The sequence below is a fragment of the Vombatus ursinus genome, unplaced genomic scaffold, assembly GCF_900497805.2.
Source record: "Vombatus ursinus unplaced genomic scaffold, bare-nosed wombat genome assembly UNPS02005659.1, whole genome shotgun sequence".
Lineage (NCBI taxonomy): Eukaryota > Metazoa > Chordata > Mammalia > Diprotodontia > Vombatidae > Vombatus > Vombatus ursinus.
The window spans coordinates 4,159,468-4,176,354 of NW_020945437.1; the positions used below are offsets into that span (position 1 = coordinate 4,159,468).

At 39.1% G+C, this 16,887-nt stretch overlaps 1 protein-coding gene across 2 annotated transcripts in view; it reads left to right on the forward strand.

The window, feature by feature from the left end:
• The window catches only part of LCP1 (lymphocyte cytosolic protein 1), a 103,724-nt gene that overhangs the window by 35,820 nt on the left and 51,017 nt on the right, over nucleotides 1-16,887 (forward strand). The window contains exon 1 of one of the 2 annotated variants that reach the window (XM_027848134.1): nucleotides 9,787-9,898. The exons of the other annotated variant lie outside the window; for it this stretch is intronic. The gene's annotated coding sequence lies outside the window, so the exon portion shown is untranslated. Of the gene's footprint in view, nucleotides 1-9,786; nucleotides 9,899-16,887 lie in introns of those variants that run through there. 2 annotated transcript variants of the gene reach the window in all.

Sequence of the window (16,887 nt, forward strand, 5' to 3'; positions counted from 1 at the left end):
AAAGAACTGGGCAACTCATTGGAAATGGGGAGTGAACAAGAAGGAAGAGTCAGGGATGACTGAGGTTATGAATCTGAATGACTTTAAGAATGGTAGTGACCTTTAACATCAGTAGGATAATTTCAAGGTTTGTAAGGGTTTTGTGGGGTCGTGGGGAAGAGAGAAAATAATGAATTTCGTTTTGGATCTATTCAGTTTGGGATGCCTAAAAGCTGAGCAAGTAGAGATGTTTAGGAGGCAATTAGAAATGCAGACCTATAATTAAGGATAGAGATCAGAACAGGGTGTATAGGTTTGTAAAGATAATTGAAGTCCTGGGAGCAGATGAGGTCAAGGTAGACAGGGAAGGAGAGAGGCCCAAGGGCAGAATCTTAGGGAACTATTCATGCTTTGGGTGCAGGAGGATAAATGGTAATCTATCAAAGTAGACTTGATAAGGAGTATAGGCAGGAGGAGTACTGGGAAAGATCGGTATCATGATGCCAAGGAAAAGAGGAATTGTAGAAGAAAGGGATGGTCAACAATAGCAGAGGGGTCAAGGAGGACTGTGAAAAGGCTTTCAGATGGGCAAGTTAAGAGATCATTGCTTAACTCTATGAAAACAGTTTTAGTGGCATGGTGGGGTCAGAAGCTGCATGGCTAGGGCTTGAGAAATTAATGGATGATGAAGAAGAAGAGTCAGTTAAGTGTAGATGACTGTGAGTTTGACTGTGAGATGGAAGAGAAGCACAGAACAGTAGCTTGAGATAATGGAAGTCAAGTGAAGGGTTGCTTTGAAAAAGGATGCACATGAAGGTTAGGCTGTAGGAAGTGAGGAGGATGCTGGAAGAAGAGACTGAAAATGACAGGAAGAGGGGTAGTGATTATAGAGGTTACAGAAGGAAATGGGGATGTAGAGTCACATCTTCCTCAGAAACTGATATAAAGAAGGACCATAGGATCATAAATGTAGGGCCAGAAGGAACCTCAGAGGCTGTCTAGCAAAACCTTCTCATTTTACAGGTGAGGGAACTGAGAACTAAGGAAATGAAATGACTTGCCCAAGGTTACATACATTATAAAGAGGCAGAAACAGGATTTAAACCCAGGTCCTCTGAGGCCAGAGTTAGGGCTCTAACTACTGTACCAAATTAATAGAGATGTAGAAAACTTTTGAAGCAGTCCATGGGTGGCAAGGGAATTATTTCTCCAAGGGTCAGTCTGGAAGAAGATATCAAAGTGAATCATCAAAAAGAACTTAGGGATGTAGGTTGAATTTATAAATTATAGGATCTTAGATTTAGAGCTAGAAGGGATCTTAGCAGCACTAGAGGGAATTTATGTGACCATGGGCAAGTCATTTAACTACTGTCAGCCTCAGTTTCCTCATTGGTAAAAAGACTACATAAACAGGACAATAGGCATGAAAGCAAAGAATAGGAATGGAAGCTGTGTTCCCTCTAAGCTGCAGCAATCAAACAAATCTTTGTCTAGACTTTAGGGTTCTTATTTTTAGGATAAGAAGTCAGTGTTTATTAAAAACTTTTCCTTTCTTGTAGTTAGGGTTCCCTCACAAGAAAGCTGACTATCAAGACAAGAACAGGAAGCATGAGTCAGTTAAAGAACCCGAGTTAAAAATGAAGAGGCTTTATGACATTCATATGCCCATGAATAATTTTTTTAAAATAGCACTTATATTGCCATTTAAGGTTTGCAAAGTGCTTTACAAATATTATGTCCTTTTATCCTCACAACAATTCTGGGGAGTAGGTGCTATTATCATCCCCATTTTACATATGAGGAAACTGAGGCAGATAGAGGCTAAATGAATTGCCCAGACTCACAGCTAGTAAATGTTGGAGGTTGGATTTGAACTCAGATCTTCTTGATTACAGATCCAGTGTTCTTTAGGCTATACCATCTAGTTGGGTTCCATATTATTATTAGGCTTTAAGAAGTTTCATAATTTGATTTATATACCTGCCCATTTGCCCATAGTCATTGGGGGAAAAACCCTTAAAAAGCCTCAATTCAATTAAATACACATTAATGTAAAGACGTCTTTCATTGTAGGAGAGAGAAATAGAAGAGTGTAGGTGAAAAAGTGAATGGTGGAAGTGCAGGTCGGCTAAGTCTTTTCTGGTCAGTTGTTTTTAGTTATGTTTGACTCTTCATGACCCCGTTTGGGGTTTTCTTGGCAAAGATACAACAGTGGTTTGCTATTTCCTGGTCTAGTTCATTTTACAGATGAGGAAACTGAGGCAAACAGGGTGAAATGACTTGCCCAGGATCACACAGCTGAGAAATGTCTGAGGCCAGATTTGAACTCAGGAAGATGAGTCTTCCTGACTCTAGGCCTGGCACTCTATTCACTGTGCCACCTAGCTGCCTTGGGCTAAGTCTTTAGGCTCAGGAAAAAAAAAAAAAGTGGAGAATAGATAGGATGTCTGAGACCAAAAAAATGTCACCAAGTTTTTGACACTAGCAGCAGTATATAAAGTTTATGAGGTCAATAATCGATAGCGGCCTTCAAGCACAGTTTCAATTTGAGCAACGAAACAGGATTACCAGGCAGTTAGCGGAAGGCTTTGTGGGTGGTAAGTAAATGTAGGAGGGACAAGTTACTCATTTCAAAAGCAGAGTATAACCTTGAAAGGAAAAAGAAATTGAGCGACAGATAGAAGCAATCATGCTTAATAAAAGTTTTTTTTTTTAAATTAAGTTAATAGGAGATTTGGGGGATAAATACAGAAAAAGAGCCACTGGAAAGGGAAAGGGAGAAAGTGATAACATTATGGGAAAGTGAGGGAATCATCAAAAGAAAATGGGTAGGTGTAGAATTGAGAGCACAATTTGATGGTTAAATGTTTCCAAAGTCAAGCCTTGGAAGAGGGATACACCTGTTCTTCTGGGACTGGAAAGCTGGTTGAGAGAATAGACATTTTGAGGGGAGAAAAGAAAGTGTTGACAAAAAAGCTTAAACCTGATAGCTTGGTTCTTCTCAGTTTCTACCAATGGTGAGGGTGGGTTGGAACTAGGACGGGGTGGGAAACCTGTGGCCTTGAGGCCACTGTGAATTTTAAATTCAGTCAAAGGGCCGCACTTGAGGACATAGAGGGCCACTGGTAGCCTTAAGGCCGCAGGAGGTTAAAGATAGTGAGGAAGTTTGGAACAGACTCTAGAAAGGGTTCCAGGGTGAGGGTATCTAACGGTTTTTGATTGATCACCCCTATCACTAAAATATTTTAATCATGTGCCCCTCAATGTAGTATATTGATTTATGCATTATATAAATGCACTACTGTATTAATATATTATGTACATCATAAAACATATATAAAATAGAAAAGATGAAGGTGAAATAAATACTTTCATTTTATTTATTAATAATACAAAAACTTCTTTGTTCTCACTAAATTACTATTAATAATTTTCAGGGAGGGCTGTGTTTTTAAATATACTTCATTTTAAAAAAAAAAATCGTGTCCTGGGGGATGGGACAGACCTATGAGTTATGATTCTTTGTTAGTAATTAATTATTCAGGTAACTCGATTGATGTTACTAGCCAAAGAGGAGAATTTCTTTTTTATAGCTCTTTTTACAGATACTTTTTATTGAAAAATTACCAAATAATGGGTTTTAATAATGACCTTAGATATTCGTCATATTCACGATGCAAAAACAAGCCAAAACTAATTATCTCTGATTTCAATTCAGCAGAAAGTTTTCACTATAAATGCATTCCTCTTTCCTTACGTGGTTCAGTTTAATTGATGTTCTACTTTGTTAATTTCCTATTTATATTTGGATAGTTTGGTTGTTTTAGAATGAGGGTGAGGAACAGCAAGGTGGGCCGGTTTGGCTGGGCTATGGAGTGCAGGAAAGGGAGTCATGTGTAACCAGTTCAGAAAGGTAATTTGGGCTCATATCACGAAGGGCTTTTTTAAATGCCAGGCAAAGAAGTTGATATTTGGTCCTTGAGTCAGTAAGGGAGTTATTGGAGTTTGTTGCATGGGGAGAGGGGCGTGGTTTCTTATGCTGTAGGATCATCATTTTGGCAGATGTTTGGACGTTGGACTGGAATGGGAAGAGGCTATGGAGAGATCAGGGAATGGGGAGAGTTGTGGCACCATTGTAATGGTCCAGTGAGATGGGATGAAGGCCTGCTGTGTGAGTGGAGGGAAGGTATCAAATGTGAGGGATGTTGTAGAGGTAGAAATGATCAAATGTGGCAATTGCTTGGCTCTGTGGGCTGAGTTATGAGGAGCTGAAGATAATACTGAGCTTGTGAACCTAAGTGATGAAGGATGGAGGGGATGGGGTAGGTTTGGAGGAGCAAAGGTAAAATGGTGACAAGATCTGCAAAGCAAATCATAGTCTATCCATGCTTGCTTATCCTATGTAACTCACTCTGTCTCACCCAAAATGAAAGGAAAGGGCGGTAGTGGCTGTTTGGGGATGGAGATGATCCCAACAATGGCACATGTTGCTGTGGTGGGAACCTAAGTATAGTTAGGTTATAACTTCTCAGGGAGGCCAATCCATGAAGAATGGGGAAGACTGAGAGTGAGAATGGCACTGTGGGAATGGGGTGGAGGAATGTTGAGCCGTGATAGAAGAAGGGTAGGTGTGATCGTCTTGAAAATGATCCTCATGATAAGACCCCTCTTCTCACTGTCTATGAGGTCATCACACACTCCTTGGAGTCTTTGGGGTGGGGAGAAGGGGGGTGCTACCAGTGTTTTAGGAAATCCATATAGGGATAGGATCTGGAGCTGTAATTTCAGGGATATAGGGGAGAAATTCCCTCTTCCAATGCAAGCTGACACTCTTCATGCAACTTAGAGTCTCAAAGAGTTGTGGAGGTCTTGGGAGATTGTGGTTTGCCCAGGTAACCCAGGTCTCCTTGACTCTGATGCCAGCTCTCTATCCACTATAACATGCTAAGCTAAACAAAAAGTATTGCCAGACAGCTCTGGGAGACGTCATAGGATTATAGATTTAGAGCTGGAAAGGAGTTTTTAAAAAGTCATTGAGTTCTCTAAGGACTAAATGTAAACAGAAATAATTGAAGCTGAGAAGTTAAGTGACATATACAATGTCATACAGGTTCTAGCTTCCTTCAAATTAGCTTGAATTTGCAAGTCAAGTCTTTGGCAATTCATAACTTATTCCAGCGGCCATTCTGCCCTGCAAGAAGAACAGAGAAAGCAGGCATTGAGGGTACAAGCTCTGTTATTATTGTTGAGTCATGTCTGACTCTTTGTGACCCGTGGACCATACTGTGCATGGAGTTTTCTTGGCAAAGATTCTGGAGTGGTTTTTATTATTCCTTCTCCAGTGGATTAAGGCAAACAGAGATTAAGTGACTTTCTAGGGTCACAGAGCTAATAATGTCTGAGGTCACATTTGAACTCAGGTCTTCCTGATTCGAGGCCGAAAGCTATATCTACTGAGCGACGTAACAGACTCTGACATAATGGGTTCTAAAGGTGTTGCTGGTGAGAAAGGCTAGCAGGTTTCTGAGGATAATGCTGAATTCCGTCCCTCCTCATCTCTGCTTGCTGTCTTCCCTGGCTTCCCTTAAATCCTAGCTAAAATCCCATTTTCTTTTTTTTGGCAAGGCAATCAGGGTTAAGTGACTTGCCCAAGGTCACACAGCTAGTGAGTATCATGTGTCTGAGGTCATGTTTGAACTCAGGTCCTCCTGACTCCAGGGCCGGTGCTCTGTTGCCACCTAGCTGCCCTAAAATCCCATTTTCTATGAGAAGTCTTTACTGATCCCCCTTAATATTAGTGACTTTCCTCTGCTGATTTTCTCCAGTCTATCCTGTGTGTATTTTGTTTGCACGTGGTTGTTAATTTACCCCATTAGACGCTGAGCTCCTTGAAAGCAGGGATTGTGTTTTGCCTTTCTTTGTTTTCCCCAGTTTAGCATAGTGCCTGGCATATAGTAGTCACTTAATAAATGTGTATTGACTGCTAAAATTTTTTGTTCGTACTTTCTGTCTGTGTTTCTGCATGTAGTTTTCCTTATAAGTTACCCAGATCTTAGATATGCAGACACAAGGAGATGCAGAAGGCTGCTGTTACAATAGGAAATACTACTACTTTCTCTTTACAAGAAACTATAGTGGACCCTTGTTCATTATTGAATCCACAAAAGTACAGAATCAGACTAAAGCTATTTAAAGGTATGTGCTCAGATCCACAATAACCCCAAAGCACTAACTCTTTAGGTCAGTAGGCCACCATTTAGTACATTACTACTAGAGTTTCCTAGTTAATAATTTATGGCATACACTAAATATTAATTTACAAGCTTCATGTGCAGTCCTCTTTTTCTATTCAATTTTGTATATGGAAAAGCTCTTATTATTTGATGTTTGTTAAGTTCAGAATTAAAAAAAAACAAATGCAAAAAAATCAATCCTTTCATCTTTGAATATGCTGAATAAAGTCATCTACTACTATGTAGTTTGTTTAGTGAGGTAGGTGTGATGCATGGGTTCAGTTTAACAAATTCAACAATTTGTTAACAGATGACTAATAGGAGGTTGATACCTGAGATAAGCAAGGAGAGAGTAAGGGAACACTAAGCTGCCCTCGAGTTACCCGTCCCAGGTGAACTATGGTGTTGGGTTCTAGAAGAATTGACATATATGATTGTGGAGACTCTGTCAGTGATATTTGAAAGATCATAGGAAAAAAAAGGAGCAGTACAAGAAGCCTAAAAGATCTTATCCAGATTTGGGAAAAAAAAAAAAAAGGAGGAGAATAGAATCTGCGAACTGTAGGCAAGTGAGTGTGACTTTGGTTCCGGGGAATATTTTAGAATCTATCGTTAAAGACATGGTTGGTAAACATCTAGAAGGGGAAGAGGTGATTACAAAGAGCTAGCGTGACTTCATCAAGAACGGGTCATGCCAGATTGACCTCAATTCCATTTTTGGCAGGATTGTTAAATTAATAAATAAGTAGAATGCTGTGGATGCAGTCTACCTCTATTTTTAGCAAAGCTTTTAGTAAAGTATCTTGTAGTATTCTTGTGAAGGTGATGGAAAGATAATGGAGGAGACAGTTTGATGGCTCAGAAGTAGCTGGCTGGCTGGATTCACAAAGCTGTTGTTAATGCTTTACTGTCAAAATGGCAGGAGGTCTCCAGTAAACCACCCCACGGACTTGGACTGGGCCTTGTACCGCTTAACATGATCACCAGCGACTTGGATAAGGCATAGAAGGCATTCTCATCTTATTTGCAGATGACACGGAGCTGGGATGGACAGCTCACACGCTGATGGAGTCAGCATGCAGAAGAATCTTAACAAGACTCTGGAGGATTCTTTACTTTTTTTGTGTCCTGGACTTTGGTCTGGTGTAGACCTCTTTTCAGAATAATGTTTTTAAATGCACAAAATAAAGTTAGTTAATAGGACTACAAAGGAAGCCAACTATACTGAAATATGGTTATCAAAATATTTTAAAATAAGTGCACATTCTCCGGGTTAGGAACCCCTGTTAGGGTAATGGACTGAATCTAATAAGATACACTTATTATAAAATCTTACACTTGGTATAAAAAAAAAATCAACTTCCCAAGTACTAGATGGGAGAAATATGGATAATGATAATAGCATTTATATAGAACTTTAGGATTTGCAAAGCACATTAGAAATATCTCATTTAATCCCCAAAACAAGCCTGTAAAATAATATTATCATCCTTACTTTATAGATGAGGAAATTGAAGCTCAAAGAGGTTAAATGAATTGCCCAGTGCCACACAGCTAGTAAGTGTCTGAGGCAGGATTTGAATTCAGATTTTCTTGACTCTTAGTCCAGTACACTATCTATTATGCTACCTAGCTACCGAAAAAGAGCTGATGGTTTTAGTGCACTACAAGTTCAACATAAGTCAGTAGCCAAAAAAGGCTAACTTGATCTTAGGCTAAATTAAGAGAGACATAGCTTCCAGGAACAGGGAGGAGATAGGCCCACTGTTGTTGTTAATTCTTTCTTTTGGAAGAGGTCGAGGGTGACCCAGAGCCCCACTGTACTCTCTCCTCTTCAGACCTCATGTGGAGTATTGTTTGCACCAACAGTTTAAGGAGGACATTGATAAGATAGAGAGTGTCCAAAGGAACCAGAGGGCCTTGAGTCTATGTCATGTGAGGATTGGTTGAAAGAACGGGGAATGTTTGCCCTGGAAAAGAGAAGGTAAGGAAGCAATGTAATAATTGTTTTCAAGTATTAGAAGAGCTGTCATGGCAGGCATACAGGGCGGTGCAGAATTATACCTGTACTATTTGGCCCCAAAGTGCAGAAGCAGGGGCAGAAGGTGAAAGGTACAGAAAGGCAAATTGTGAAAAGAAACTTCCTAACAATCAGAGCTCTCCCAAAGTGGAATGGGTTTCCTTGAGAGTTGGTAGGGTATCCCTTTTGAGGTCTGCAGGCAGAGAGAGGCTGGATAATCACTTGCCAGGTTTGTTATAGTGGATAGCCCTTTCAGGTTGGATTAGGCTTAGTTTCCTTCCAACCCTCAATTTCTTTAATTCTATGAAATTCAGCAGAATCTCCCTACTGTATAAAGTGCTGGTTCCTCGGTAGTTTAAAGAATGTGTTTGCCTTCTGAAATACCTACCCAAAGTAAAGTACTTCTGGGAATGCATAGAGTAGATACTGAAGAAAATGTAGTCCTGTAATACAACACTCAACCTTCTCAAGTGGGCAGGGAGAAAAAGTCACTCCCATGTTAAGTCCCTTCTGGAATGGTTCTAATCCGTGAACCAATAATTCTTCATTTGACTAGACCAAGTGCCTCACCTTTTTTGTTTTGGTCTTCATTGCAGTGAATCTAAATTTATCATATTTTATATAAAAGCTCATAGGATATGAGCTTCATTCACATGAAATTTCATACAGTGCAGATGATCATTGCATGCATACATAGATATAACATTGAATAATTTTCTGCCTCCAAGAGAGAGTCCTGAAGCTTTATGCATGATAAACATTCATTTTTCCTTAATTGTAATTTTGCAAAAAAAAAAAAAAGTTTCTTGTTTTGTCTTGTTTTTTTCCTTCTGCTCTTTTCTGATCCAAGTGAAGGAATGTAGCCACCAATTTAGCTGTGATAGCTGTCTCGGTTACCTAATGCTAATCTTTATAGGAAACTTCTAAATAATTTAAGTCTTGTTTGGGTTAAATGAGCTCCTCCGAGGTGAGGGCAATGGTAGCACTATAAATAAAAGAAATGAGTAAATAATGCCTTAGGCTAGGGTGGAAGTCTGTTTACAACAGTAACTAACCTTCCCCTTTTGGTCTTAAAGGGACAGTTCTGGCTTAAGTAGATTGCTCCTGAGAAGTACTTTACTGGGAGAGAGTGGATAAAGCTGACCCAAAGTAATCCCTACCAGCTAACTTCAAGTGATTGGTTTTGTTGTTTTACTAAAAATTTCATGATTTGCTTGTCTTTGTTGTAAGTACTAAGTAATCAATGCCACCAGAGCTGTGGTTAGAACAAGAACTACAGAGTAGCATGGTAAAAATTGGCTTTCTTATCAAAAAAGGAATATCTGCGCGCCCATTAGAAGCAAGCTTAGAGGAGGGAAGAGAGGTAAGGAGAGAGAAAAAAATGCTTATGAAGAGGAAGTGGTAAGGGACTTCTACATTTCAGTGTGACCTGCCCTGTCAGGTGATTGTGGTAGGGGAGGGTGATGTGAAAAAAAAAGTAAGTAAAATGTCCTTATAAAGACAAAATCTATTTCTTTTCTGGATGATGATTTGTCACCCAACTCACTTCCTGCCTTCAGACCACATACAGGAGGCTGACAGATAGAGTAGTTCTCCAGACCAGAAAGGAAGGGTCTCTAATCAAACGCCAGCACTACTATCTACAGCTTTTTTTTTTTTACACAAGGTAATTTTTCAGTCTTTAAGTCATTCTTTCTTCCCTCAATGTCTGTGATGCTGGTGCCAGTGAATTTACTCTTTTTGTAAGGGTTGTTTACTTGGGTGGGTGGGTGAGTGGGCCGGTGTGGTGGTAAGGTAATAAAGATGGCACCTGTCATTGCTAGGAACAGGGTCCTGGGCAAGAAGTATAGCAGTTTAACTGCACAGGAAATTTGTGGTAAACGTGTAACGGCCCAGGACGGGTGTCAGTGTTGGTGCAAATGGTTTTGGAGGAGGGTGGGTGGGTGTGTGCACCACTTGAATTGTCTAGAACAATACTGAAATGGATGTTTTAGAAAAATCTTATTTTCTTTCTAATTGACTTGTATCTCCATGTATTTCCCTTACTCTTTGAGACTATTGACTAGGCTTTATTGATGCTAAAATGTTTTAAAGATAAATGCATATTGATTGTTAAGATTGTGGTACATATTGGATGTTAGTCCATAGTAATGACTTTTTCTAAGAAATTAACTTTTTCACGTGTGAATATCTTGAATCATGTTATTGACCGTGATTGTGGTTATTTGAGCCATTTGGTTTAAACTGGAATTATTAATGGATGCATTTGATACCTATATGGAGCCAGAAACGTCCCCTTTTTTCCATTTTTCTCCGTTAGAAGTAAGAGCAGTATGTGTTCCTTAATTTCACTGCTTTCTCCATGAATTTTAAGCCATTCTATACCATATATACATGAAAAGTCAGATTATATTAGGGGACAAAGCTCTGAGCTACAAAGGATAGTTCTTTGAAGGTACCAGTGAATAATTGGCCCAGACACATAGAAACCATGGATTTCAGAGTATCTTAGGAAGAAGCTTCATTAAATCATTATCCTCTGATGCTTAAAAATTTGACAGAAAACAAACATGCCATTAGTGTTAGAGATCCATTTGTTAACTTTCAAATTCATTTTTGTCAATTGAAGAATCACATTTCCCCAAAGTGACTCTTTGCCTGGCAAACTATTAGAGGGGAATACACCCACATGCAAACACACATACAAAACATACATTGATTTTAAGTTGATTTTCATTAAGCCAGTCAGCCTGTTGGGAAGACTAGGGAGGTGAATTTAAATAGAATTAGCTGTAAAGACATGGAATCTAGTACAAAAAGAGAATCCAGAGAAATTCTGAGAACGTTCTAGAATGTGCTTATCAGATCATGTTTTGTAAGTCTCCAAGAACTCGTTTGTATATTATTAGAAAGGTAGTTTGAAAAAGTCCGGGAAGTATTGGCTTGAATAAATCCCAGCAAAAGATAACTTCAGGAAAACAAAATGTGCTTTGTCATGTTTACTAAAAAAAAAAACGTTCATGAGTGTGAAGTTTACCAGTATATAAAGGAGTAATTAGGGTCACTAATGTCAATAATGTATAGAACCATACCCCTCCCCCTTTCCCATCTTTATTAATGTATCAGGTTGATCTGCCTGACCAACTAAGTATCCATGTTCTTAAACCTATTTTGGAATCACATTTGTACTCTCATCCATTTCAGCTCTACTGACCCTTCTGGATGCTCTCTGGCCTTCTGCCCACTTGGAGATTTCCAGCCATTGGCCTTCCTCCACATACCCTCTTCAACTCTTATCCTTAGTCTAAGGGACACAATTCCCCTGTTATCTACCCTTAAATCAACCACTCAGAAACTCTCTCTTCCTAATTCCCTTTGTTTAGTTCATCTGACTCTTGGCATGTTCTTTCCATTCAGTCAGTCAGTAGGCATTTTAAAAAACATTTACAATGGGCCAGGCTGTATGCTAAATGCTAGCAATACAAAGAAAGTAAAAAAACAATTTCTTGCCCTCAAGGAGCTTACATTCTAATGGGGGAGACAACATGAAAATAACTACGTCCAAGATATATAAAGTGTAAATGGGAAGAAATTTCAGAGGGAAGGCACTAGAAGGGGTGTGTGTGTGTGTGTGTGTGTGTGTATGTGTGTGTGTGTGTGTGTGTGTGTGTGTTTGTAGGGAGGAGAGAGCTAGGAAAGGTATCCTACAGAAGGTGGGGATTTGAGCTTTGTCTTGAAAGAAGCTGAGAGGCCAGGATGAGAAGGGACAACATTAGGCATGGGGGATAGTCAGTGGAAAGATACCACTTTAAGAGATGGAGTGTTCTATGTGAGGAACAGTAAAACGAGGAGTGCCAGTCAATCAAAGAGGGAGGTAAAGTGTAAGAAGACTTCAAAAGTAGAAAGGGGCCAGGTTGTAAAGATCTTTAAATACCAAACAAAGATTTTGTATTTGATCCTGGAAGTAATAGTCAGCCACTGGAGTTCTTTGGGTAGGAGGAGTGCTGTGATCAGTCCTGAACTTCAAGAAAATCACTTTGGCAAACTGAGTGGGGGATGGGAGTAGAGTTAGGAGAGACTTGAGACCGAGAAACTAACCAGAAGTTTATTGCAATAGCCTGGGTGTGAGGCAATAAGGGTCTGCAACCAGGGTGTTGGCTCTGTTAGGGGAGAAAAGGAGATACATACAAGAGATATTTCGAAGGTAGAAATGACAAGATTTGGCAATAGATTGTATATTTAGAGTGAATGTGAATGAGGAGGGAAGGATGATACCAGGGTTTGGGGCTTGTGTGACCGAGAACTTGTTGTTACCGTCAGCAATACAAAAGTTTCAGAAGAGGGAAGAGTTTGGGGAGAAAGATAATGAGTTCTGTTTTAGACAAGATGAATCTGAGATACCTGTGAGGCATCTAGTTCAACTTGTCTAAAAGACGGATAGTCATGAGAGATTGGAAGTCAGCGGGGAGGTTAGGACTGGGTTTATATGTCTCAGAATCATCTGCATGATAATTGAACCCTTGAGAGCTGGTGTCATACTTCAAATTAGATAGTGTGTAAAGGCTTTGTTGACTTGGATCACTCAATGATGTGAAAATATAAGCCTTAATAAGATTTCTTAAAGAGAAAGACTCAAGAAAGTCTCAAGACACAAAGTGACTGAAATTTGTGCAAAGATAGCAAAGAAAGCAACTAATACCAAAATGGTAAAAGCCTGAAAGAAGCACCCATTAAATGGTCTTACTAATCTTCCCATGACCTACTCCTTGTCTGATTATCAACCCAACTTACAAGGCCCATCTGTTGCCACCATGGCTTCTCTTGGTCCCATCAGCCTTAAATCAGCCCGTTTTCCCCGAAGATATCCTCTAGGCCACAGGTTCTTCATCTTTTTTTGTGTTGTGGGTCACTTTGGGAATCTGGGGAAGCCAATGAACCCCTTCTCAAAATCACGTTTTAAGATAATTGAAAAGAATACTAAATTTCACTTCGAAGTTAGTGGAAATAAAGATGTAATTGTTTTTCCCATCCTAGTTCATAGGCCCCGGGTTAAGAAACTCTGATCTACTTCTAAACCTTTTCAGTTTTACAGATAATTTTGAGGTCCAGACACTTCTCCAAGGTCCCACAGTTAGTGTCAGAAGGAAGACCAAAACCTGGGTCTTCCCAATTCCCCGTTAAGTGCTCCTTCAACTGTACCTTTTCAATGCAATGTTCTTACTGTACCAATGGACAGGGGGAAAAAATTGGGGGAGAAAGTTAAATGCAAGGAAAGAACAAAATTATGTGGGATAAAATAAAGCTTGGGTTATAAAAGGGATAGACCTCATATGCTCAGGGACCTGAATTAGGATTTATTCTATTTCAGCTTCAATAGGTATTATTGCGATTCTTCTGGGTCTCCTTGAGGGCATGGACCATTCCATATCTACATAATTTTTTTTGTGTGTGTAATGCCATGAGTAAATAAGATCTTAGTAGTCCACATCAGTTTTCAGCATAATGACTGAGAAATTTAGAAGCCCCTTCAGGAGCATCCTAAGAATATTGTTCTTGATCAAGGGTTTAATTCGCCTTCCTTAAAATATGTGCTGTGGTTTCAACCATCATCAGTCATCTTTGCAGTGATTTTTTTTGTCAAATTGCTTTCAAAGTAAGGTCCATACCTCAGAGTTATTTTGTGTGAGTAGGGCAATTAAGCAAGTTCTATTAGTAAAGTTAGATTCAACTGTACTCGTTCATCCACTTGAATAGAAAATATAAGTAGGAAAAGGAAAGGCTACCTTTTTGGAGCATACCTATTCTCCTGTTAGTTTAAAAGTCTTGTTCCAGACTAGGAGGACTTGAAGGTGTTGGCAGCAGGGAGTGACTTGAGAGATTAAATCCGAGATTAACGAAGAAACCTTTTTGGTTTTATAATGACAAATAAGATGATAGGTCCTACACAATGATGAAATTGAGACTCAACATTTACATATGAATATATATTCCTAAATCAATTTTATTGAGGGATTTTATACCACATTTATAAATTATACCACCATTTTTTTTCTGTCTGGTGGAGACGCTCATTGAATAATTTAATATTTGTTAAATATCTACAGTGGTTGCTATGGAGTTGGAGTCCACAAAAAGTAAAATAACAGCGGTAAAACTTTGCACGTGGACTCTTTATTTTTACTTTTTTCAAAGCACTTTCACATCTGTTCTTTCATTTTTTCTTAAAATATACTGTGGACCATGACTTTGATAGCTTAAAATGAAAACAGCTACAGGCAATATTTTTGTTTATGTTTTTTCTTTTTAATTTTCTGTTTTTTAAAATTTTATGATGAAAACTTATTTCATGTTTTTGTTCTGAGCCTTACCATTCTACTAGTAGCCAGTTTGTAATAACTCATTGACCTATGTTTGCTAGACTGAAGCAAGGCTTCCTCTCCATCCCTGGTTTATTGTTGCCAAAGTAGAGGACAAAAAATTATTTTTATTGGATTATTTTTCTCCAAGCTGGAAAATTCACAGCAAAAAGCTTAGGCTGATACTCCCTTACCATCTACCATGCTTCCATTGATTCTTGGTTGGGCAAACCTAATTGATACCCATTTTTCTTGCCTATTTCAATAAATTATGGATTTTAATATCTCTAAGTCTTAAACAAAAACAGATAATTGGAAGCCACAAAGCTGTTTAGCTAAATAATATCAATAGATGTGAACAGTTTTGACTTATTTTTATTTTTTTTTCCTCTTGACTATATTTTCTGAAGTCAAACATGTGATGGTGTTAAATTCTTTTCACCTCATGGGAAAAGATAAAACCAATCCAGTATCACTCTTCCCTCTTCCCCTCCTACCATTCTTGTGGAGGAGAGGAACTTTGGGTTTTTGAAAGCTATGTCAACAGAATGCAAGCTCTGGCAGACCCTATTGAACTGGAAAGGCTTTGTGTGTAGGCCTGGTGACATCTTTCTTCTGAATAATGGGATTGCCAAGTTTATCAAGGCAGTTTGTAGAAGAAGGGTGACCACTGGGTGATTCCTTTTCTTGATCTCAGCCACTCATGACATTAAATATTAAAGTAGGAATGGGTTTCACTGAGGTGTAAACCTGCAGTGTTTAGTAGGACTTCCCATACCCATGAAATCTTAGATATATTGAAGTGAGAAGAAAATGTTATGAATTATAATTGAAAACCTTGGGAAATCCTCACTTAATGATCTCAGAAACCTTCCTCCATCCCAACTCTGACTTCTTAGTCACCCTGCTTCGTAGGTGGGATTTCTCTGCTACTTTCCTTAGTTCCCTTCTGATGCAGCTTCCTTTCAAACAGTTTGTTGTCTCCATTATTTTTGGTAGGTCAATAGTAGGGATTACGTTCCTCTTCTCAGCAATTCCATAATTGCTCCAGCGTGGAAGATAATATAAGAGGCAGTTGAGAAGCAGGTGTGTATTCTTTGCCCCTCAGCCACAAAATCTTTCTCGAGATTGCTTTTTTATCTCCCTTTGTATCTGTTTCCTGGATTCAGGGGTTGCTGGGGTAGGGAGGAAGCCCCTGGGTTAATCATCTGCCATTTTGTTTTTCCTTTTAACTTTAATTAGCAGTTGGGTGAGCTGGTTTCTGTTAGGGCATATTACTCTACTAGATGTTTTACCTCCTTAGAGTAATATCCAATATGAAGTGGGATAAAATAAATGTATTATGGTAAAAGTAAGAACATGAGACAAATATATTTAGCTTGTGCCTGTAGTTAAAAAGAATTTTCAAGTTTTATGTTTGTTAATTAAATTACTATACTCTTATGGGACTTTTACTTTGTATATATACCTTGTTATTCATGTCATCATGATGAAGTTGAAAAGGGACTATATTTGGAGTCAAAGGACCTGAGTTTGACTCCCAGCCTGGCTTTTTATTCCCTCTGTTACCTTGGGCAAATTATCTTTTCTCTGGGCTTCAATGGGATGAGGTGGTTGGACTTGATGACCCCCAAGGTCCCAGTTTGTCTAATCCCATGACTGTGTTGATATTGTGCGTCTGTGACTGATTATGTAACAGGCCAGTCAGTCAAAGTAAATTCTCTATCCTGTCCTAGCTTGCGTGGTACAAATTTATCACCTTTACAGCAACAGTACTTCAAAGTGAATACCCTCTGATTATGAGTCCTCGGCATCAGCTTTACCTAATAAGAATCTGCACTCTTATTATAGGTTTTTAAGGTTTACGAAGCAGTTTTCCTTATAATAGTCCTGTATCATCCTCATTGTACAAATGAGGAAACCAAGGCTCAAAAAAGTAAAGCGTATTGGGTTTGGTGGCATTTGCCTATATCCTCAGCCTCCCCAATTGCTGGGCACTAGTTGGTGGTACTCACCTATACCCCCAACAACTGGGGAGGCTGAAGCTGGTTGTTTTTTTGGACTCAGGAGTTCTGAACTTCAGTAGCCTATACTAATTGGATGACTGTACTAAGTCTGGTATCAACCTGGCGAGTCCCTAGGCGTGGTAGGGAATGAAAGGTTGTCTAAGAAGAGCCAATTGACCCATGTCAGAAACAGATCATGTCTGAGCTTTTGTGCTCATCAGCAGTGGTATTAGACTCAAGAATAGCCCTTGCATTTCTAGCCTAAGTGATATGGGGAGAGCCAGTCTTTGAAA